General features: G+C 39.4%; 1 pseudogene; it reads right to left on the reverse strand.

Moving 5' to 3' along the window:
• Positions 1 to 16,222: 16,222 nt before the first annotated feature.
• Positions 16,223 to 17,058, reverse strand: LOC143407570 (actin-histidine N-methyltransferase pseudogene; annotated as a pseudogene).
• Positions 17,059 to 23,310: the final 6,252 nt, after the last annotated feature.

Genomic DNA, 23,310 nt, shown 5'->3' on the forward strand with positions numbered 1-23,310 from the left:
GATTCTAGTATTGATAGAATTCCTTTGATTGTTATCGGACTACTCACAGTTTGTATTTCTTCTTGAGTCACTTTTGTTAAACTTTTGGGGTTTTTTTATGTGTATATTCTTTATGGTGTGTTCCGCACCATTGGTGGAAAAGAATATGCTTTCCCCCAATGAACTACTTTGACACCAACAAAAGGTCTATGTTGTAGATCTTTATGATTCTATTGAGCTATTTAGTATCCCTTAAATCAATATCATACTGTGTTGATTCTTGTAGCTTTATATCTTTGAAAATCTTGAAATCAGGCTGTGTAGAACCCCAAATTTGTTCTTTTTCAAGACTGTTTCAGGTACTCTAAGGTATTTGCATTTACCAGTAGATTTTAGAATCCCATTACAGCTTCTACGAAAAGCCTGCTAGAATTCTGATTGGGATTGCACTGGAACTTTAGATCAATTTGGAGAAAGTTGATATCTTAACAATAATGAGTAAATTTTGCTAAACTATAATTTAGGTTGGGAGTCTGAGATTAGGATTTCAGCAGGGTTGGTTTCTAAGTAAGTTCTTCTTTTCCCCCGATTTATGGATTCCACCTTCGCATTGTGTCCTCTTGTGACCTTCCCTCTGTGTGTACGTTTCTAGTGTCTCTCCCTTGTCTTATAGGGACACCAATCCTATCAGATGAGGGCCCCACCCTTATGATTTCATGTAACCTCAATTACCTCATTAAAGATCCTATCTCTAAATACAATCACATTATGGATTTGGACTTCAGGAATTTGAGGACCCAATTCCACCCAAAGGTAGCCAAAGGAGCCATAGAGAAGACAAAAACAAACGGACATGACTGTGTTCACATAGAATTTATTTACAAAAACAGGTGTTAGGCTGGACTTGGCCCATGGACTCCAGATTGTCATCTGCTTATCTAGTTATCTAAAGATGATCAGCTTATAACAGGATATAGTGTACATCTCTTTTTTGTCCTGCTCAGTATTCATTCCCTTAATATATTCTTCTAATTTATAAATGGGATCAGACATATTTAGAATAATATTTCTTCGGAGCACTCAGTTTTCATTCTGATGGTATAAAGACTTCATGGGAAGAGCACATCTCTTGGAGCAGCACATCTCCATGTTCTGATTATGGGGTCACATTCTCAGCCTCCCTAAGAGGCAGTGGTGAGCCTCATCTGTGGCAGTGACTAATAGTAAGTAAGCCTTTAACATGTCTTCTTTCATTGCCCTTTTATTTCATAAAGAATGAGACGAAAACGTTAGTTTAAATGGCAGTATGTATGGTGTGCATAAGCAAGACAACCTGTATCATGCCATTCCTTCCTTCCTTCCAGTGTTCATTGAGAAGCTACATGTAAGAGCAGTTTCTAAGCACAGGGGATACAGACATGGAAAAGATAGAATTCTGACTTCTCGGGTGCATATGGGCAGGATGTGGCTCTTGCCCAAATCAGAACCATTGAAGAGAGCCTATAACTCCTCTTGGTTGTGTCCCTTTCACAGGCTTTTACCATTGCTGGTCATATGTGGTTTTGCTGTCAATCAACTGACCTTAGTAAATGAATTTTCTTGGTTGCTTCTGCATTCTGTCCAATAGTGTCATAGTCTATTTTCTGTTGCTAATAATACCGTACCACAGACTAGGGAAACTATAAAGAAAAAGGCTGATTATTCTGGTCCAAAGTCAATATCAACATCTGGTGATGGCCTACATACTGGTCAAGTCCCCAAAGCAGAGTAGGGCATCACATAGCAAGAGGCAGGGGACACACAACATCTAGACAAATTGGCTTTTATAAGAGACCCACTCTCAAACGAGACCATAGCCCCTTAATCCATTAATTGCACGAATGGATTAATGTATTCATGAGAACAGAACCCTAATCCCCTCCGAAAGATTCTGCCAGGTCCCACCACTTATTATCTCATGATGAGGATTAAATTTCAATATGAGTTTCAGGGGGTGCAAACCACAGCAAACAAGTGTGGACCTTCCAAGTCAGTAAAACCTATGAGACATGGGAGCTTGAAAGAGACATAATTATTCATTTGGAGCATGAAACTATGTTGGCAGATAAAGAAGGAAAAGCGGCAGATGTGGAAATCAACCTTGGGCTTCTTCCCACCAAAAGGGTCAGATCCTCATGTTCCACCCCTGCTCATGGTGGAGGATCATGTGCACAACTGCGGTTCTGAGGATCCCCTGGGGCCATCTTGGTGGGGAGGGAAGGCCTGAGAACTGGCTTTCTGGGACATGACAGATGGCAGCAAAGGTAAGCTGTAAAGCCTATGCCCACCCATGGCTGGTGTTTTTGTCAGCGTTTTCATTCCTGTGACCAAAAGACCGGACAAGGAAAATTTTAGAAGAGAAAGTTTATTTCATCACAGTTTCAGAGATCTTAGTCTATAGGTGGCCAACTCCATTGCTTTGTACCCGAGGAGAGGCAGGAAATCATGGTGGAAAGGTGTGACAGAGGGCAGAAGCTCAGGATATAACAATCAGAATGCAGAGACTCTAAGGTTGGCTTACCAGGACAAAATATATACCTCAAGTATAGTCCTCCAGTGGCCCACCTCCTCTAACCACATGCTGCCTGCCTACAGTTACCACCCAATTGATCCTTTCAATGAATTAATGCACTAACTAGGTCAAGTCTATCATAACCCAATGATTTCACCTCTAAACCTTCATGCATTATCTTACACATGAGCTTTTGGGGGACATCTCATATCTAAACCATAATAGCTGGGAAGGCTTCTCTGAGACAGGTGGGCTTCAGTGGACTGGTGAGTGGCTCCCAGGATTGGTGCCAATGCCTTGCAAGAGGAGGTAACACAGCCAGGTCATCTAGCTGACCACTAGCAAGGACTCATTTATGCTTCCCTGTATCTGATCCCTGTGTGGGTGTTTAACCCCTGTGTGGAGGAGACACAGGTGAAGACATCCTAATCTTGGCCTCTAAAGTTAGCTGTGTGTCTTTGAGAAAATCACTTAAACCCTGTGACAGGTTCCTCTCCCATATTTACCAAGCTTATGCTGTAGGAAAAAATAAAAACGATTAACTGTGACCTTTGCTAATCCATTCCTTTCAGGAAAAAAAAAAATTGTGTCTCAGTACTTCCAAACTTTTTACCAACAGCACACAACTCATTGGTGGAAAATGGAGAACAAGAGCCAGGATGGACCCATTCCAGCCATCAAGCTAGCTCTTCCTGGTCCCACATAAGGACCAAAGATACCTCCTCCCCAGGCACATGTGTCCACAGCTTTCCTCTCCAGTCCATGGATAGACATCACTGTCTCTACCTTCTCAATGTCCCTTTTTTACATTGCCACCATAGTCAAGATTTTTTTCTGCTGAAAGGTGTTGATGTCCTTTCCTGTTTTCAAGAACAGTGATTTGCAGATCAAGACCAGACCTCTGGGCATGGTATTCAAGGCCCTTTGCATCCTAGCTCCTACTCACCTAGTAAGCCTTATTGTCGTGTTTTTCTTGTCATTTTAAGTACTCCATGTGTGCCAAAGCACTCTTCACTCCATGCTATATTTTCTCCTGTAAGCACACCCTTAACACAACATATCCATCTACTGTGTCTTCTCTCTGCCTGCCTGACTTTTACTCCTCTTTTAAAATTTAGCTCTAAGAAATTCTTTGAAACAAATGAGAACAAAGATGCAACATGTCAAAATCTCTGGGACAGCATAAAAGCAGGTCTAAGAGGAAAATTTATCATGAGTACCTAGTTAAAAAAATAGATTCCAAATTAATAAGCTTATAATCTACCTCAAGGCCTTAGAAAAGAAAGAATGAACCAATTCCAAAATTAATAGAAGATAGGAAATATAGATCACAGCTGAATTTAATGGAACTGAGAATAAAAAAACAATACACAGACTCAATGCAACAAAGAGTTCTTTCTTCGAAAACATAAATAAAATTGATAAACCCTTAGACAAACTAACAAAAAGGAAGTCTCAAATAAACAAATTCGAGATGAAAAAGGAGATATTCTGAATTCAGAAATTCAGAGAATCATTAGAAAATATTTTGAAAATTTATACTCCAGAAAATGTACTGGAAAATGGACAAATTTCTAGATACATATTACCTGCCCAAAATGAACTAGGAAGATAGAGAAAACCTAAGCAGACCAATATCAAGTAATGAAATTGAAACAGCAATTAAAAGCATTCCAAAAAGAAAAGCCCAGGACCAAATAGATTCTCAGCTGAGTTCTACCAGACCTTTAAAGAAGAGCTAACACCAGTCTTTCTCAAATTATTCCATGAAATTGAAAGGGAATACTTCCTCAAACAATCTAAGATCAGCCAGTAAAATGTTGATATCAAAACCAGACAAGGAAACATCAAGGAAAGAAAATTAAAGACCAATATCCCTAATGAACATAAATTCAAAATTCCTTGAAAGTATATTTGCAAGCCCAACACAGTGGCTCACACCCGCAATCCCAGTGGCTCTGGAGGCTGAGGCAGGAATTATCTGTTCAAAGCCAGCTTCAGCAAAAGCCAAGGCACTAAGCAACTCAGTGAGACCCTTTCTCTAAAGAAAATACAAAATAGAGCTGGGGATGTAGCTCAATGGTCGAGTGCCCCTGAATTCAATACCTGGTACAACAAACAAACAAACAAACTAGGAATTGAACCTCCATATGATCCAGCTATCCAACTCCTTGGTATTTACCCAGAAGAACTAAAATCAGCATACTAGAGCAATACAGCCATATCAATGTTTACTTTAGCACAATTCACAATAGCTAAATTATGGAGTCATTGCATATGCCTGCCAATAGTTGAGTGGATCAAGAAAATGTGGTATATATACACAATGGAGTTTTACTCAACCATAAAGAAGAAAGAAATTATGGCATTTGCCAGTAAATAGACAGAACATTATGCTAAGCAAAATAAGCCAGACTCAGAAAATCAAGGGTCAAATATTTTCTTTCATATGTGGAAGCTAGATTAAAATAAGAGAAAGAAGGCAGAGAAAGGGGATTGGATATAATAAAGATATAGGGAAGATCAGAGGAGTAGGAGGAGGAGAGGGAAGGGAAGGGAAGGAAATAAGGAATGAATTTAATAAAACCATGTTATATGTATATATAAATATATCACAGGGAATTTCACCTTTATGTATATGTAGAAAGTACCCATTAAAAAATAAATAAGGAGATCCAACATGGCGGCGGGCGCGGAGAGATCAAGTCTCTGACCTCCTCAGCTGCGCGGGCATAGGGAGTCGTAAACTGTCTAAAGGCTGTTTGCTCAGGATCACTAGGCAATGCTGAGCTGATGTGGATCTGGGGTGAACAGTCCGGGCCTCTCAGAACACACGCTGAGCCCAGATCGGCTGCATTCAAGCTCCCATTTGCCTGCTTCTCACAGCCAAACCGCGGTGACTCAGCACTAACGATCCCGCCAAAACAACTGGTCGGCCCTTCTGATCCTACGGAGGTAAATGCCAACAGAGCCTTCATAGGCAGTGGCCACAGGATTGAAACGTGGCTTGGGAGAGACAGTCAGGACCCACCCGTTGCATTGGTCACCCTGCAAAGGGAACGATCTGTCACTTGCATGGGATACCACCATGGCAGAGAACTGACGTCACCAAAACGCAGCAGAGGAGATAAATTCATTGAAAACAGCAGCAACAGGTGTGTACCCCCTAGCCTTCCCTCTCCACACAGCGGGGAAACCTTAAGGGCCCCTCCCAGCTCTCCCGTGAGCGCGATAGCCAGACCGAGGGAATCAGGAGTGACGCAGGACTCGTGGCGTGGAACTTCTGGCTACCGCTCCCACCATTGCTGACAACTGAGGTCCCTTGCACCAGCTACCGGGGGCGTGGCTACCAGAGGGCAAGCAAATTCGCTGGGGGTTCTCAGCCCCAAGCTCTACAAACTTAGGGTCTGAGGGAATGGCAAACAGGGAGAGTGTGCCCAGGAGTTCATGAAAACAGGGATCCCAGGAGCAGCAGACCTGGCGTGTAGCCAGTATTGTGGTGAGCGTCACCGATGAGCGGGGCCTGGCTTGAGGAAACACAAGAGAAGGCCCTAGGCACTCAGGATTGGAGACCCTCCCAGTCTGGGAGGAAGAGCTGCTCCACAGTGATTGGTTCCCACCTATTGAGAGGAGAAGCTTGGCCCAGTGGGCACAGCTCCATCTACTGGAAGAGAAGTTAATCAAACTCTAAGACTGCATTTATTAATTTTTTTCCCTTCATTTTCATTTTTTTGTTGTTTTTTAAATATTTTTTTAATTTTTAATTTTATTTTTTTAATTTTAATTTTCATTTTTTTATTATTATTTTTTAAAATTTTTTTCTTTTTTTATTTTCTATTTTTTTCTTTTGTCTTTTCATTTCTTTTCAATTCTCTTATTCCCCCTTCCTTGAATTCTACCTGCTTACTCTCATTCTCTTTAGTGACTTCTTCCCTTCCCTTCTAATACCTTTCCTCCCAAGCACCAAATAAATTTATATGAGTAAACAGTAACTCATCAGTCAAACAGAACAAGAAGTAACATAAGCAGCATGAAAAAGCAAGGAAGAAAAGGAGTACAAACAATGCAGGACAGTCTAAATATTCAGGAGGACTTAGAGTCATCAGAAAAATGGTCATATAAGGAACTCAAGGAATACCTTAGACAGATGGAATGGAACCTTAAAGAGGATACGAGACAGCAAATTCAAACAGTGAAAGAATACATTGAAAATGAATTACATAAACAGATAAAAGAAGAAGTTAAGCATCTTTATCAGGAGATAGAGATTATAAAAAAAATCAAACAATGATTCTAGAAATGAAAGAAACTATAAACCAAATTAAAAACTCAAATGAGAGTATCACTAACAGAGTGGAGCAAGTAGAAGCCAGAATGTCAGATAATGAAGACAAAATATATCATATTGAAAAGAGTCTAGCCAACTCAGAAAGGCTGGTTAAAAATCATGAGAAAAACATCCAAGAGATATGGGATAACATAAAAAAACCAAATTTAAGAGTCATTGGGATAGAGGAAGGTATAGAGATTCAAACCAAGGGAATGAGTAACCTGCAGAATGAAATAATTACAGAAAATTTTCCAGAAATAAAAAAGGAAACGAATATACAAATTGTAGATGCATACAGGACATGGAGCACCGACACTTGACCAACGCCAAGACACATTGTTAAGAAGATATCCAATATACAAAACAAAGAGAAAATATTAAAAGCTACAAGAGAAAGGAGACAGATTACATTCAGGGGTAAACCAATAAGGTTAACAACTGATTTTTTATCACAGACCCTGAAAGCAAGAAGATCCTGGAACAACGTATTTCAAACACTGAAAGACAATGGATGGCAACCAAGAATTCTGTATCCAGCAAAATTAAGCTTCAGGTACGACAATGAAATAAAAATCTTTCATGATAAACAAAAGCTAAAAGAATTTGCAGCCAGAAAACCAGCATTTCAAAGTGTCTTGAGCAAAACACTACACAAGGAAGAAATGAAAAACAATAATCAAAACCATCAGTGGGAAGTGCCTCGGTAAAGACAGAGGGCGGGGGGTGGGAATCTAATCGTGGAGAAACAAACTAAATTAGAAAAAAAAAAAGATAAATAATCAAACATGGCAGGAAGTACAAACCATATATCAGTAGTAACTCTAAACGTTAATGGCTTAAACTCTCCAATAAAGCGACATAGGCTGGTAACATGGATTAAAAAAACAAATCCAACAATATGCTGCCTCCAGGAGACACATCTGATTGGAAAAGACATACACAGGCTGAAGGTGAAAGGTTGGGAAAAAATATACCATGCACACAGTCCTCGTAAGCAAGCAGGGGTGGCCATCCTCATATCGAATAAAATCGACTTCAAGACTAAGTTAATCAAAAGGGATAAGGAAGGAAATTATATACTGTTAAAAGGAACCATTCACCAACAAGACATAATAATTATCAATATTTATGCACGAAATAATGGTACTGTGACGTTCATAAAACAAATTCTCCTCAAGTTCAAGAATCAAATAGACCACAAACAATAATTATGGGTGACTTCAGCACACCTCTCTCACCATTGGACAGATCCTCCAAACAAAAGTTGAGTAAAGAAACTATAGAACTCAATATCACAATCAATAACCTAGACTTAACTGACATTTATAGAATATATCAACCATCATCAAGTGGATATACTTTTTTCTCAGCATCACATGGATCCTTCTCAAAAATAGACCATATATTATGCCATAGGGCAACCCTCAGTAAATATAAAGGGGTGGAGATAATACCATGCATTTTCTCTGATCAAAATGGAATGAAACTGGAAATCAATGATAGAAGAAGGAAGGAAAAATCCTACATCACATGGAAAATGAACAATATGTTACTGAATAATCAATGGGTTACAGAAGACATAAAGGAGGAAATCAAAAAATTCTTAGAGATAAATGAAAATACAGACACAACATATCGGAATCTATGGGACACAATGAAAGCAGTGTTAAGAGGGAAATTCAGGGCTGGGGATATGGCTCAAGCGGTAGCGCGCTCGCCTGGCATGCGTGTGGCCCGGGTTCGATCCTCAGCACCACATACAAACAAAGATGTTGTGCCTGCCGAAAAACTAAAAAAATAGATATTAAAAAATTCTTTCTCTCTCTCTCTCTCTCTCTCTCTCTCTCTCTCTCTCTCTCTCTCTCTCCACAAAAAAAAAAAAAAAAAAAAAGAGGGAAATTCATCACCTGGAGGTTATTCCTCAAAAAAAGGAAAAACCAACAAATAAATGAGCTCACACTTCATCTCAAAGCCCTAGAAAAGGAAGAACAAAACAACAGCAAATGTAGCAGAAGGCAAGAAATAATTAAAATCAGAGCAGAAATCAACGAAATTGAAATAAAAGAAACTATTGAAAAAATTAACAAAACTAAAAGTTGGTTCTTTGAAAAAATAAATAAGATCGACAGACCCTTAGCCATGCTAACGAAGAGAAGAAGAGAGAGAACTCAAATTACTAACATACGGGATGAAAAAGAGAAGAAGAGAGAGAACTCAAATTACTAACATACGGGATGAAAAAGGCAATATCACAGCAGATGCTACAGAAATACAGAAGACAATTAGAAATTATTTTGAAAACCTATATTCCAATAAAATAGAAGATAGTGAAGACATCGATAAATTTCTTAAGTCATATGATTTGCCCAGACTGAGTCAGGAGGATACACACAATTTGAACAGACCAATATCAATGGATGAAATAGAAGAAGCAATCAAAAGACTACCAACCAAGAAAAGCCCAGGACCGGATGGGTATACAGTGGAGTTTTACAAAACCTTTAAAGAAGAATTAATACCAATACTTTTCAAGTTATTTCAGGAAATAGAAAAAGAGGGAGCTCTTCCAAATTCATTCTATGAGGCCAACATCACCTTGATTCCGAAACCAGACAAAGACACCTCAAAGAAAGAAAACTACAGACCAATATCTCTGATGAACCTAGATGCAAAAATTCTCAATAAAATTCTGGCGAATTGGATACAAAGGCACATCAAAAAAATTGTGCACCATGATCAAGTGGGATTCATCCCTGGGATGCAAGGATGGTTCAATATACGGAAATCAATAAATGTAATCCACCACATCAATAGACTTAAAGACAAGAACCATATGATCATCTCGATAGATGCAGAAAAAGCATTCAACAAAGTACAGCATCCCTTTATGTTCAAAACATTAGAAAAACTAGGGATAACAGGAACTTACCTCAACATTGTAAAAGCAATCTATCCTAAGCCTCAGGCTAGCATCATTCTGAATGGAGAAAAATTGAAGGCATTCCCTCTAAAATCTGGAACAAGACAGGGATGCCCTCTATCACCACTTCTATTCAATATAGTTCTCGAAACACTGGCCAGAGCAATTAGACAGACGAAAGAAATTAAAGGCATAAAAATAGGAAAAGAAGAACTTAAATTATCACTATTTGCAGATGACATGATTCTATACCTAGAAGACCCAAAAGGGTCTACAATAAAACTACTAGAACTAATAAATGAATTCAGCAAAGTGGCAGGGTATAAAATCAACACACACAAATCAAAGGCATTTCTGTATATCAGCGACAAAATTTCTGAAACGGAAATGAGGAAAAACACTCCATTCACAATATCCTCAAAAAAAAATAAAATACTTGGGAATCAACCTAACAAAAGAGGTGAAAGATTTATACAATGAAAACTACAGAACCCTAAAGAGAGAAGTAGAAGAAGATCTTAGAAGATGGAAAAATATACCCTGTTCATGGATAGGCAGAACTAACATCAACAAAATGGCAATATTACCCAAAGTTCTCTATAGGTTTAATGCAATGCCAATCAAAATCCCAATGGCATTTCTTATAGAAATAGATAAAGCAATCATGAAATTCATATGGAAAAATAAAAGACCCAGAATAGCAAAAACAATTCTAAGCAGGAAGTGTGAATCAGGTGGTATAACGATACCAGATTTCAAACTATATTACAGAGCAATTGTAACAAAAACAGCATGGTACTGGTACCAAAACAGGCGGGTGGACCATTGGTACAGAATAGAGGACACAGAGACTAATCCACAAAGTTACAACTATCTTATATTTTATAAAGGGGCTAAAAGCATGCAATGGAGGAAGGATAGCATCTTCAACAAATGGTGTTGGGAAAACTGGAAATCCATATGCAACAAAATGAAACTGAATTCCCTCCTCTCGCCATGCACAAAAGTTAACTCAAAATGGATCAAGGAGCTTGACATCAAATCAGAGACTCTGCGTCTGATAGAAGAAAAAGTTGGCTCCGATCTACATATTGTGGGGTCGGGCTCCAAATTCCTTAATAGGACACCCATAGCACAAGAGTTAATAACAAGAATCAACAAATGGGACTTACTTAAACTAAAAAGTGTTTTCTCAGCAAGAGAAACAATAAGAGAGGTAAATAGGAGGCCTACATCATGGGAAAAAATTTTTACTCCTCACACTTCAGATAGAGTCCTAATATCCAGAGTATACAAAGAACTCAAAAAATTAGACAATAATATAACAAATAACCCAATCAACAAATGGGCCAAGGACCTGAACAGACATTTCTCAGAAGAGGACATACAATAAATCAATAAGTATATGAAAAAATGCTCACCATCTCTAGCAGTCAGAGAAATGCAAATCAAAACCACCCTAAGATACCATCTCACTCCAGTAAGATTGGCAGCCATTATGAAGTCAAACAACAACAAGTGCTGGCGAGGATGTGGGGAAAAGGGTACTCTTGTACATTGCTGGTGGGAGTGCAAATTGGTGCGGCCAATTTGGAAAGCAGTATGGAGATTCCTGGGAACGCTGGGAATGGAACCACCATTTGACCCAGCTATTGCCCTTCTCGGACTATTCCCTGAAGACCTTAAAAGAGCGTACTACAAGGATACTGCCACATCGATGTTCATAGCAGCACAATTCACAATAGCTAGACTGTGGAACCAACCCAGATGCCCTTCAATAGATGAATGGATAAAAAAAATGTGGCATTTATACACCATGGAGTATTACGCAGCACTAAAAAATGACAAAATCATGGAATTTGCAGGGAAATGGATGGCACTAGAGCAGATTATGCTTAGTGAAGCTAGCCAATCCCTAAAAAACAAATACCAAATGTCTTCTTTGATATAAGGAGAGCAACTAAGAACAGAGCAGGGAGGAAGAGCAGGAAGAAAAGATTAACATTAAACAGAGACATGAGGTGGGAGGGAAAGGGAGAGAAAAGGGAAATTGCGTGGAAATGGAGGGAGACCCTCATTGCTATACAAAATTACATATAAGAGGTTGTGAGGGAAATGGGAAAATCAACAAGGAGAGAAATGAATTACAGTAGATGGGGTAGAGAGAGAAGATGGGCGGGGAGGGGAGGGGGGATAGTAGAGGATAGGAAAGGTAGCAGAATACAACAGTTACTAATAGGGCATTATGTAAAATTGTGGATGTGTAACCGATGTGATTCTGCAATCTGTATTTGGGGTAAAAATGGGAGTTCATAATCCACTTGAATCTAATGTATGAAATATGATACGTCAAGAGCTTTGTAATTTTTTGAACAACCAATAAAAAAAATAAAATAAAATCACCAGGAAAAAATAAAAAATAAAATAAATAAATAAATAAATAGAACAGTGAATGAAGACCAGTAAAGGAAGGAGAATGGAGGAGGGGGGAGAGAAGGGAAAGGTGGGAAATGGTGATTGAATCAAACTCCATGCATGTGTGATTTTGTCAAAAGGGACTCAACTACTGTGTATAACTGTAATGTTCCAATAAAAAAATACCCCCCCCTCAATTTAGCTCACACATCCCTTCCCCTAGAAACACATTTCCTGTGCCTGAGTGGAGAGGTCATATAAATTCAGCTATCCTGGTGCCCATCACAGGATCTTTTCATTTTCTGCTTCCTTATCAGCTTTAAAACTAGCTTCTATCTTCATATTCTCATTGCCTATCATATAGAGCCTGGTGCATAGTAGATATGCAATAAGAAAATGTTTTAAGAAAGTCTTAAATTGTGGAGAATGAATACATTCCATCTAACTGTAAAACTGCCTCCCAGTTTTCTAATCATGTGTTAGGTGCCAATCTTGTCTCTTCTGCTATGTTCTGGCACAGTCAGGGAAGAGATCACGGCCCTGCTGCTTTGTCTGCCAGCCAACCAGCGTATTTTTGCAGGGTGGGAAGTGAGTATCTCCTCCCTGCTTTGCCTGGGGGGACAATCCCAAAGGGCCAAGAGATGGAGTTAAGGGAAGAGAGCCAGAACCTCCATTTGTGTGCATCAGATGCAGATGCTGTGGCCTCACCTGGTGAATCAGCTCAACCAGAATGAACTAAACCAGCGTGGGTGTCACGTGTCACATTGCAAATGCCTTCGGCTCTTTCCAGACTTCGCCTGGCCTCCCTCCCTGTCCAGGCATGTCCTCTAGATCTCAGAGAAGCCGCTGTACATCAGAAGGCCATACCTCAGTTTTCTCGTACTCCAGGAGAGCTGGAAGAAACAAGTGAGGAAGGCCACAGGTAATTTTAAGAGGGCAGACTGGTCTTGTGTCTGGCAAAGGATGTTTTGGGGTAGGCCTGGTATAGAGTAAGTTTAAAATTGAGATGGTCCTTCTATGGGACCTGCCTTGATCTGCTGTGTCTGAAAGAGGTGGGCCAGCCATGCCCACTGGGGATGGTGGTTGCTGCTGATCAGTGGATAGAGTTTCAGAATTTGAACCTGGACCTGAATGTTATAGAGTGTGGACATAAGTGTCAGCTTGCCATGGACATGATTGCTTTCTGTAAAAGATGTTAGCAAGCTAACCTAGATTTAAACTTAGAAACACAGAAGTAACTGATGATGTTTATGCATGTGCCTGTCCCTTTCGTATGTACTACAACATTAGAAATAGAAAAACAGCAGTCAGGGAGGGCTCATTCACTGAAGATAAGATCCCTAGAGGACATTAGATTGGGGGTTTTATGAATAAGACAGAGGACTATTTAATGAATCCTGAGTCCCTGGATTGCAGACTAAATCCAGTAGCTGCTTCTGGGCCTTTCTCACTAAAAAAAAATCACTGAGGCATCTGAAAAGAATATTTCCCAATGAGAATTCAGCGCAGCTCGGGGGTGTGGCCCTACCTCCGACGGTTTGTGGGGAAAGATATGATGGAGACGAGTTTTACTGTTACTTCCTGTCCTTCTTCATTTCAAGATTGTTTCCATAATAATGACACACATTTTGCACTCTGTGTGTGTGTGTGTGTGTGCATGTGTGCGTGTGCGTGTGTGTGTGCATGTGTGCGTGTGCGTGTGTGTGTGTATGTGCTATTGGGGATCTAACCCAGGATTTTGCTCATTCTCTACCACTAAGCTATGCACCCGGTCCTATATGTATTGTCTTTTTAATTTAAAAAAAAAAAAAAAGAAGAAGAAAGAAAGAAAACCCTGTATTTTGGAAAGGAAGAACTGGTGAGGCTTCCTTACTAATACTGTCCAGTCAGGATTTGGCTTCTTGTTCCTTGGTCCCCATTGGATGGCTTCTTCTGGGGCATGAGATTCGGCAGTCCTTCCTCTTAGGCAGGTTAACTTGGATCCTTGCTTATGCAATCAGGAGGTTTTCTGCCCCGCTCCCACCATTAACGCCTTCTATGATTCTTCTCCTGGTTATTCTCTAGAGAATACAACATGAATTTTGCTTTATTAACTTACTGGTATATCATTGGCATCCAGTAGAATCCACCACTTTTTAAGTGAACAGTGGACGGGGTTTGACAAATGTGCACAGTTGCGTAACTATCACCATTGTCATCAGAATTTTTCTGTTACCTGAGAAGGTTCCCCTCTGCCCCTACCTAGTAAATTCCCCTATCCCACCTAGCAACCCTGCTCTGCTCTCTGCCATTCTGGGCTTCTCTTTTTTCTAGAATCTCAAGAAATGGAATCAGAGGGAGACTGCAGAGGATTTGCTGTCAGGCCTTTTTTTTTTTTTTTTTTTTTTTTTTTTCATGTATATAATGCTCTGGCAATTCAACTGGCATGAGAAGTTCAATCCTATTTCCTGGCTGTGGAGTGTGTCATGTTTCCTCCGCGTGACACCAGGTGTTTACCAAGCACCAGTGGATGAGCTGTTGCCAGTTTGGCCACTGTGACTACTTCTGTTCTAAACATCTGCTTACAAATCTTTATTTGGACATGTTTTGCCTTTTTTCAATAAATACCCATGAGTAGTGTTGCTGAGTCACTTGTAAGTGTATGTTGCACTTTATAAGAAACAACTGTTTCCCCACGATTGTGCCATGGGACAACCCATCAACAGAGTATTAGAGTTTCATTAGCCACATATCCTCCCATGGCTTGGTATTCTCAGGTTTGGGGATTAATGATTGAGCATTATTCACATGCTTATTTACCTCTGTGTATTGTCTTTGATAGTCTATTCAATTTTTTTGCTCATTTTTTTCCTTATTACTGAGATGTAAGAGTTTTTATAAACAATTCCTTGTCAGATACGTGTTTTTTCAAATGTTTCCTTCCGGTTTGTTTACTTTTTTTTTTCCTTTCCTTAACAGTATTTTTTTTGGAGTGGATGGGTACCAGGGATTGAACTCAGGGGCACTTGACTATATCCCCAGCCCTATTTTGTATCTTTTTTAGAGACAGGGACTCACTGAGTTGCTTAGGGCCTCACCAATGCTGAGACTGGCTTTGAAGTCCCAATCCTCCTGCCTCAGCCTCCCAAGGCACTGGGATTACTGGCATGCGCCACTTCATCTGGCCTTAACAGTATTATTTAAGCAGCTAGATTTTTCAGTGGAGACGAATTCCAATTTCCACTTTTTCTTTTTCATGGTTTGAGCTTTTTACTTCCTATTTTCTTAATCTAAATAATACATGAATATTTCCTTCTGTATTTCTTTCTAAGACTTTTATGGCTCAGTCTTAATATTTAATTGTGTGATCAATTTTGAATTAATTTTATGTATGATATAATGTCAGGGTTTTGTTTTTTTTTTTTTGCTTTGTTTTTGGTTTTTTATTGTCTTTTTTTGCATATGATTATAGTTACAGTACCATTTATTGAAAATAAATTTGATTACCATGTTTTGATTTGTATGTACACTTTTTGATTAGTTTTTAATCTATAGTACTGTATAGCATGTGATACCTCTTATATAAATGTCAATAAATGACTTTTGGTTCTTTTTTCCAATTCTGCCAGAATGAGAACAGTTCCCTTGCAGTCTGCTGCTTGTGCGTCATTGGACATGGCTTTTTCTTTTAATGCTACTTTTACTTAGAACTAATGAAATAAAATACACCGTATACTTGGAAAAATATAAATCATCATGTTGCAATTTACTAAATATAAGATAAATAAAATTGATTTTTATTTTGCTAAAAATTTCACACACAAAATACCTTTTCTGGGCTGGGGTAAATAGCTCAGTTGGTAGAGTACCTGCATCACATGCACAAGGCCCTGGGTTTAATCCCCAGCACCCCCCGCCAAAAAAAAAAAAAAAACTTTTTGATTTAGATACACTTTATAGCTTTTAAAATTCCTCTTTTGTTTTCAAATAGCGACTTTAGTAGCTCAGAAACAACTGCTTCTTGTCTTAATGCTGGACAGTGATTAAGTCAGAGACATTCAGAAGTGGACCTGTGGACCCTGGGTGACTTACAGAAATAGGCATACTGTCGAGACGTGCTTTTGCAGTGGCTGAGGATGTGTACGGCTTGTGCTGACTGAAGTCACTGAACTTCTTTACAGTATTGGGGAGAGTCATTCACTGGGAAGTCTGAATGTAGATCTGCCAGAAAGAATTGGGGCCAGCTCACCACACAGCAGATGAAAGGCCAGTATGATATTTCTTGTGGCTTGAAGAATCTGGCCTTGAGAATAGAAGGTCCCTAATTCTGAAGTTTTAGTAGTTTCAGAACCCATAAGAATAATTCTTCTGCCTTCGTGTCTCTTGTTGCCCTTTTCTTTGAAGTTAACCATTCCAAGACCCTTCATAGAAGCTCCATTTCCACGTTGTTCTGAGACTCATTTCATCAGCTTAGGCAAGTAATCTCATCTTTTTCCATCAGAAGTAACAAACATTTTTGTAACTTGCATTACAAAAAGTAACATGCATTTTTTCATGTTTTGTCAACTGGAGAGTAGATCTGTACGTGTTCCTTTCCTGAGCTGAGTGCAGAATTGCGGCATTTCTGCAATGGTCAAGTTTAAGATTTCCTTTGGAGACACACAGTGGCCGTAGCCCCAGTGCCGGATTTCTGTTTTAACTGAACTTCTTACTCATTTTCTGACTCACATGTGCCATGTACTAAGCTTTCGACTCAACTCATTCTTAAGGTCTCTTTTTTCCTTCAGTCAGAAAACTGTTGGTTTCTTGATCTGTGGCTTACTTGTTGGAAAGTACTGTCTGCTTCCTTTGTGCAGTGGCGCCCCAGTCCACCCAGGGCCCCATTGTCTGACTCAACCAACCCCCAGGCAGTGGGGGGCAGCCAGATGGAAGGGGCAGGAAGGTGGCCTGAGACTGCTGGGGTTTTTTTTGTTTGTTTGTTTTTAAACATTAGCATCTTCAGTAAAATGCATGTGCCTTTGTCGCCTGTGAAACAAAACAGCATTTGGATCAGTGAAATTGCCAGGTCCCAATTTGGCTTACAACTCAGGATCTGTGATGCTTTCTGGAAGCTCATGTTTGGACTGTGGATTGCAGAATCACAAAGGAATCCATCCCCCTGGAGCAGGATGTGTCCTTCTGGGAAGATGAAATGGTTCATGGGTATTTATCCTGGGGAATCTGAGGTTCAGTAAGTCCCACACCTCACCACAAACACACAGCTAGGTGGTGACTTTCTGACAACAGAGTCTGAATTTTTCTAAAACACAGTGCTATTACTAATTAAAAATCAGGGATAATGATAATACATAAAGCAATTGGGAGGATCAAATGAGATAATGAATGTGAAGTTTGGACACTGCCAAATATAATAGACCTATTTTAGCTGTGTTTGTTTTTTTAAGTTTAAGCAACCAAATGATTCTCCAGATTTACTGTATAGTAAATGTGCTACAAGGAATATACAAGTCCAGGCAGAATACAGGCTTCTGCATGCCCGTGCTGAGATTAATATTTCAATGTAGTATAAATAGGGGAAATGTATTTTCTATGATTTATAAAGTAATTGTTTCATTTTATCTATATTTCCTTCCTGTCCATAGGCATTAAGATATTATTATAGGTGAGACCCCCTAGCTGGCCCAGGAACATGACAGAGCTTTCAAATTTTATTCTGGCAGTGATGTTAGATGTGGGAGTAGCCAACTTTTGTGGGACACATGGGTAGTGTACCAGGCACACTGTCTCTGGGGTCATCATGCACACCATTTCAGACCGTTACTACAGGCTGTGTGGGACCAAAATGAGAGGTTACATCCTTTCCCAAGGACAGGGTTACCATAGGGAGGTGTGATTTGGCCATTATCAGTCTGAATATTCCCAGTGCTGAGTTCAGATCCCAGTATGGAGCACAGATGCACCAGAAGGTAGTAAATGAGTACATTTTAAAATAAGAGAAGAATTGTGGAGTTGGGCTGGGAGGACTGTAAGGAGTGGGTCACTGGGTTGATCATGGAGGAAAGGAAACGGGAGGTAGTGCCGAGTAGAGAACTCTAGGGCAGCATCAGAACCCATAAGAATGAGTGACACCAAGACTATGGAGCTCGAAGTTCTTGTTCTTAATATCTCTACTTAGCTGTATCCTTAACAAGATGACCTGGGAAGAAATGAAACATGTTTTCAATAAAACAGATTTTCAAGAGAGCGTCAATGTAAATCCACAGAAGCAATGTTTTTTCCCACTTCGTGCATCATTTTAATCAGAGTGAAGGCTGAAATTCCTTCTTCCCTCACCTTGACAGATCTTGCCGAGTAAGAATGGTACTCATTTCATCTCATCCCAGAAGTGATCTTAGAAAACTGCTCCACAATGCATTTGGTAGCCATGACCAGTGGATGAGAGTTGAAATATGATACGAAATAAAAACTGTAATCCTTAAGACACTAGATGTCTATGGACGAATTTTCTCATTCATCAAACAAGAATTTCTTGAGTCTATGCAATTTTAGGCAATAATGTATAATATTTGCATTATTTGGAGTTTGAAAGAGTATAACACTCAATTCATGAATCCATCCATTGGGTGTTTTCTTAATGCATTCTATGTGCTAGCCACAATGGGTTCAGGATTAAACAATGAACTAGAAATAGACCTTTTCATCAAAGAATGCATAGAGACAGAGTATGTATGATAAAGCAACGTGACAGAGGGCACAGCAGAGGAAAGCTGCAAAATTCTTGACAGCCAAGGAGCAGAGAGACAGGAAGTGGCCAAGGGACTGATATAGTACTGACACCACATCCCCAGTGACCCACTTCCTCCAGCCAAGCCCCACCTAACTATTGTTTACACCACCCATAGTATGTCCATTCACATTAGTAATCCATCAATTGGATTAATCCACTGATGAGATCATAACCCTCATCTTTTCGCCTCTGAATATTGCTTCATTGCCAGCACATGGGTTTGGGAGAGGAAGGCTTTCAAAATCCAAACCTTAACACCTGCACTGGTATATATTTTAGGTTATATAGTGTTATGTATGTATAATTGTTATGTATGTCTAAAGGATGATGAGATCCTGTGAATCTTCTGGTATTTGTAGAACCTCATCCGGGCTCTGTAGAAAAGATAGAATTCTTAGGGAAACTTTATCCCCTGAAAAATGTCTATCTTATAGATATTAAAAAAAAAAAAAAGAATAGTAAGTCCAGTAGAAGAATCAGACACTGCTGAAGGGTCGTTCACTCTGAGTGACTTCAATTTTTGGTTTCGTATCTGTAGTGAAATTCTGAAATCCTAGCATGCAGAGGAATGGGTAGATGGCTCATAGCATTACTAACTCATCACAAATCATGAATCAGTTGCCTAGGGACTTCTGGGCATGGTCAAAATGCTAAGACTCATAAGCAGATCACATCTTTCCATTTATATGTCTTCTCTAGTGCCCTCATTTCCTATATACTCTTGAAGAATATTTTCATTGGATGTAGAATTTGCAGTTGGCAGTGCAAATTCTGTTAGTTCTGCAAACTTTGCTGGATATACAATTTTTTTTTTCATTCAGCATTTGAAAAATACCCACTTTGTTCTTGCCTCCATAGTTTGAGATAAGAAATCCAGTCATTCAAATTGTATTTCCTATTTTAAAAATGACCTCATTTTTCTTTGAATGCTTTCAGGATTTTTTTCCCATGTCTTTAGTTTTCATAGGTTTAATTATGCTCCATCTCAGCATGGGATTCTGTCTTTTTGTTTTATTTGGAATTTGCTCAGCTTCTTTGTATCTTTGGTCAAATTACAGACATTATTTTATTGAATATTTTTCAGTCTTACATTCCTCTTTGTGAGACTCTGATGACACAAATGTTTGCTCTTTTGTTATGACCTCACAAGTTCCTAAAACTCTGTTAATATTGTTACCATGTATTTCTTTCTATTTTTCAGATTGAGTATATTCTATTAATTTGTCTTCAGTTTCACCAGTTCTATCCTATGTTGTGTCTCCCACACTTCTGAGCCCATTCAGCAAGTTCTTATTATGTCTTTATAGTTTCCAGTTTTATGATTTTCATTTTTTGGGGGGGGGATGGAAATATTTTTTTATTGCCGATATTTCCTGTATTTTCAAGGAAAATTATAATTGCTTATGGAAGTATTTTTATGATGGTTGCTTTAAAATTTTGTCAGGTAATCCCAACTTTTGAGTCATCTCTTTGGTAGGTATTGTTGATTGTCTTTTCTTGTTCATGTAGTGATTTTCTTGGTTCTTAGTTTCATCAGTGATATCCAGGACATTATCGTCTAAGACTCTGGATCTTATTTAACCTTCTTTTTTCCTTAGCAAGCGGTCCCCAGTTGAGGGGTACTGCTAGAGCAGGTTGGGTGTGTACGCTGAACTTCCAGCTGGGCCCCCCAAGGACACCGCCCCAATAAAAATGGAGCACTGACGCCCGCGGCCACCTTGCCTGGAAGTGAAGAGGGAAGTGGGGAAGGAGGGTGACTCACACTGCTTTCTTGCTGCAGGGAAGGGTGGAAGCACAGACCCCACTTGGGCGGGGGCACAGTGGGGCACGTTAGGGAAGCACAGTGGTTTTTACCTCCTCATACTATCTCATTAAACCTGAGGGCTACTGAGGGGGCAAGGAAGCTTAGCTGTCTCTAAGCCCTTGTCACTCCTCAGGCTGGGAAATCGGAACACCATCAACCCCCACCCAACAGAACAGGGGACGCGTTCCCTGGTGAGGTCCTTGACCCTATCTGTTGAGGCAGTGCCCCCAGAAGAGGGCATCAGGGTAGTGCTGTCTCTGCCTGCTTCCTGGAGGCAAGGGGACTGTTCTGTCAACTGGGCTTTTGGTTCTCCTAGGACCAAGGGGAGGGTTGTGCAGTTTTGGTTTGCTGTTTGACTGGAATGGGGTAGGTATTGCCAAAACAGCACTCCATTGTGTCACCCTTTTCCAGGTCCTTTGACTAGGGAGGAAGAGTCTCTCTTTAGGCATTATTGTGCAAGCCTGTTCTCGGTACAGGGCTGAAGGTTCTCTAATATGTGGGAGAGAGTGAGGAAACCAGAGGGATTCACATCTTCTTTAAGTCTTGGCACCTGCAAAGTAGCTGTCACTCTCTCCCCCGCTTTCAGAGACCTCCTGTGCTTGTCTGTTGTGTTTTGTCTACAGTTTATTGTAAGGGAGAGGATGAGGGAGGACTGGAGTCACTCCATCTTTGATGGAACCAGAAGTCTTTTAAAATGCTTTTCAACAAAGTTTTAAATTGAAACTGAAACTTTATCTCTTAGATATGTTTTTGAAATATATTCTTATATATATTCTATAAATATATATTCTGAGGTATATTTTTTGCTACTTTTATAAAATGTCTCTTTTCAATTGAACCGTCTAACCATTCTTGGGTAGAAAACAATTGTAGAATGATAATATTGATCTTTTCATGAATTGATAATATTGATAATATTGAATAGATTTGATAATATTGATCTTTTCATGCCTGTAATTTACCTGAAGGTTCTTAGGGAATTTCTGTGAAACTTTCTATGGATGATGACTCTTTTTTTTTTTTCCTTTGCAGTTTTTATATATTTTATTGCTTTTCTCTCTCTTTTAGGATCTTTAGAACAATGTCCAAATTGTCAGAACAATCATCGTTGTCTTATTTCTTAACTGGAAAAGGTACTTTAAAGGTTAATTGAATGTGATATTTCCTATATAGGCTTTTGAAAGTATCCTTCATCAGACCTCAAAGTTTTCTTACTTTTATGTTTGATTTTTTTGCATCAGTATTTTGTAATTTTCAGTACATAGTAAATAGGCTTATTTAGCTTACAGTTCTGGAGGCTGAAAGTTCAAGATTGGGCAGCTCCATCTACTCAGCTTCTAGAGAGGGCTTTGTGCTGCTCCCTACATGTGAAAAAGTGGAGACAAGACAGGCGTGTACAAAGAGAGAAACGGGTACCAAACTTCTGATATAGTTGTCCCACTCCTATGAGAAAAACATTAATTCATAAGGACTCTGACCCTGTGATCCAAACATTTCTCACTGGACCCCACCTCCCAACCCTGCCACATTGGGAACCAAACCTCAGCATGGGTTTTGATGTGGACAAAACATATTCCAGCCATCCCTGTTGTCTGATTTTACATTGAGTATGTATAGCAAGTCAACGTAATTGGCTTAATAATGTGCCTGTTGTTTATCACAAGTTATCCCCCTACCTCTGTTTGGCAAATAACACTTCAGTGAATGTGTCACACTGCATAATCCTTCCTCACATGACAATCTCTCAGATGAGATTACTCTGTCAGAGTATGTTAGCTTTCCACCACTGTGACAAAGTACTAGAGGTCAATTGATAAAGAGGAAAATTTTATTTTGGCTCACAGTTTCAGAGGTTTCATTCCATGGTTGCCAGGCCCAATTGCTGTTGAGCTTGTATCAGCCCAGATTTTCATGTATATCAGAGTTGCTGCTTACCTCATGGTGGCCAGGAAGCAGAGAGAAACAGAAAGGGGCTGGGGTCCCAATGTTCTCTTCAAGAGCACACCCCCAATGACCTAACTTCCTTTCACAAGGCCTCACCTCCTAAACATCCACCATCTCCCAATAGCACCACAATTGGTGACCAAACCTTTTAACACATGCCCCAGATCCAAACTACAGGAGAGTATGAACCTTTAAATTGCTCTTTATACATAATTTTAACACTCATTGGTAGATCTACTCTATAGAAACTCTTACTGTACTGGTCTAGTGTTGATTTTCTATCTCATTCCTTTAATATAGATTAATTGTGTGAAGAGGTTTCTCTCAGTTTTTATTTATTCATACAAATGGTTATTTTATTTTCAGGGATATAATACGTGGTTATTTTTTAAATTTTTTTTTTAGTTTTAGATGGACACAATATCTTTATTTTATCTATTTATTTTTATGTGGTGCTGAGGATCAAAACCAGTACCTCACACTTGCAAAGCAAGTGCTCTACCACTGAGCCACACCCCAGCCCTGGTTATTTATTTTGCTACCACATGATTCCATCTTAGGCTATCAGTTCTTTCCAGTGACCTTCTCTGTCTTTTGATAT

Source organism: Callospermophilus lateralis, chromosome 9, assembly GCF_048772815.1.
Source record: "Callospermophilus lateralis isolate mCalLat2 chromosome 9, mCalLat2.hap1, whole genome shotgun sequence".
Lineage (NCBI taxonomy): Eukaryota > Metazoa > Chordata > Mammalia > Rodentia > Sciuridae > Callospermophilus > Callospermophilus lateralis.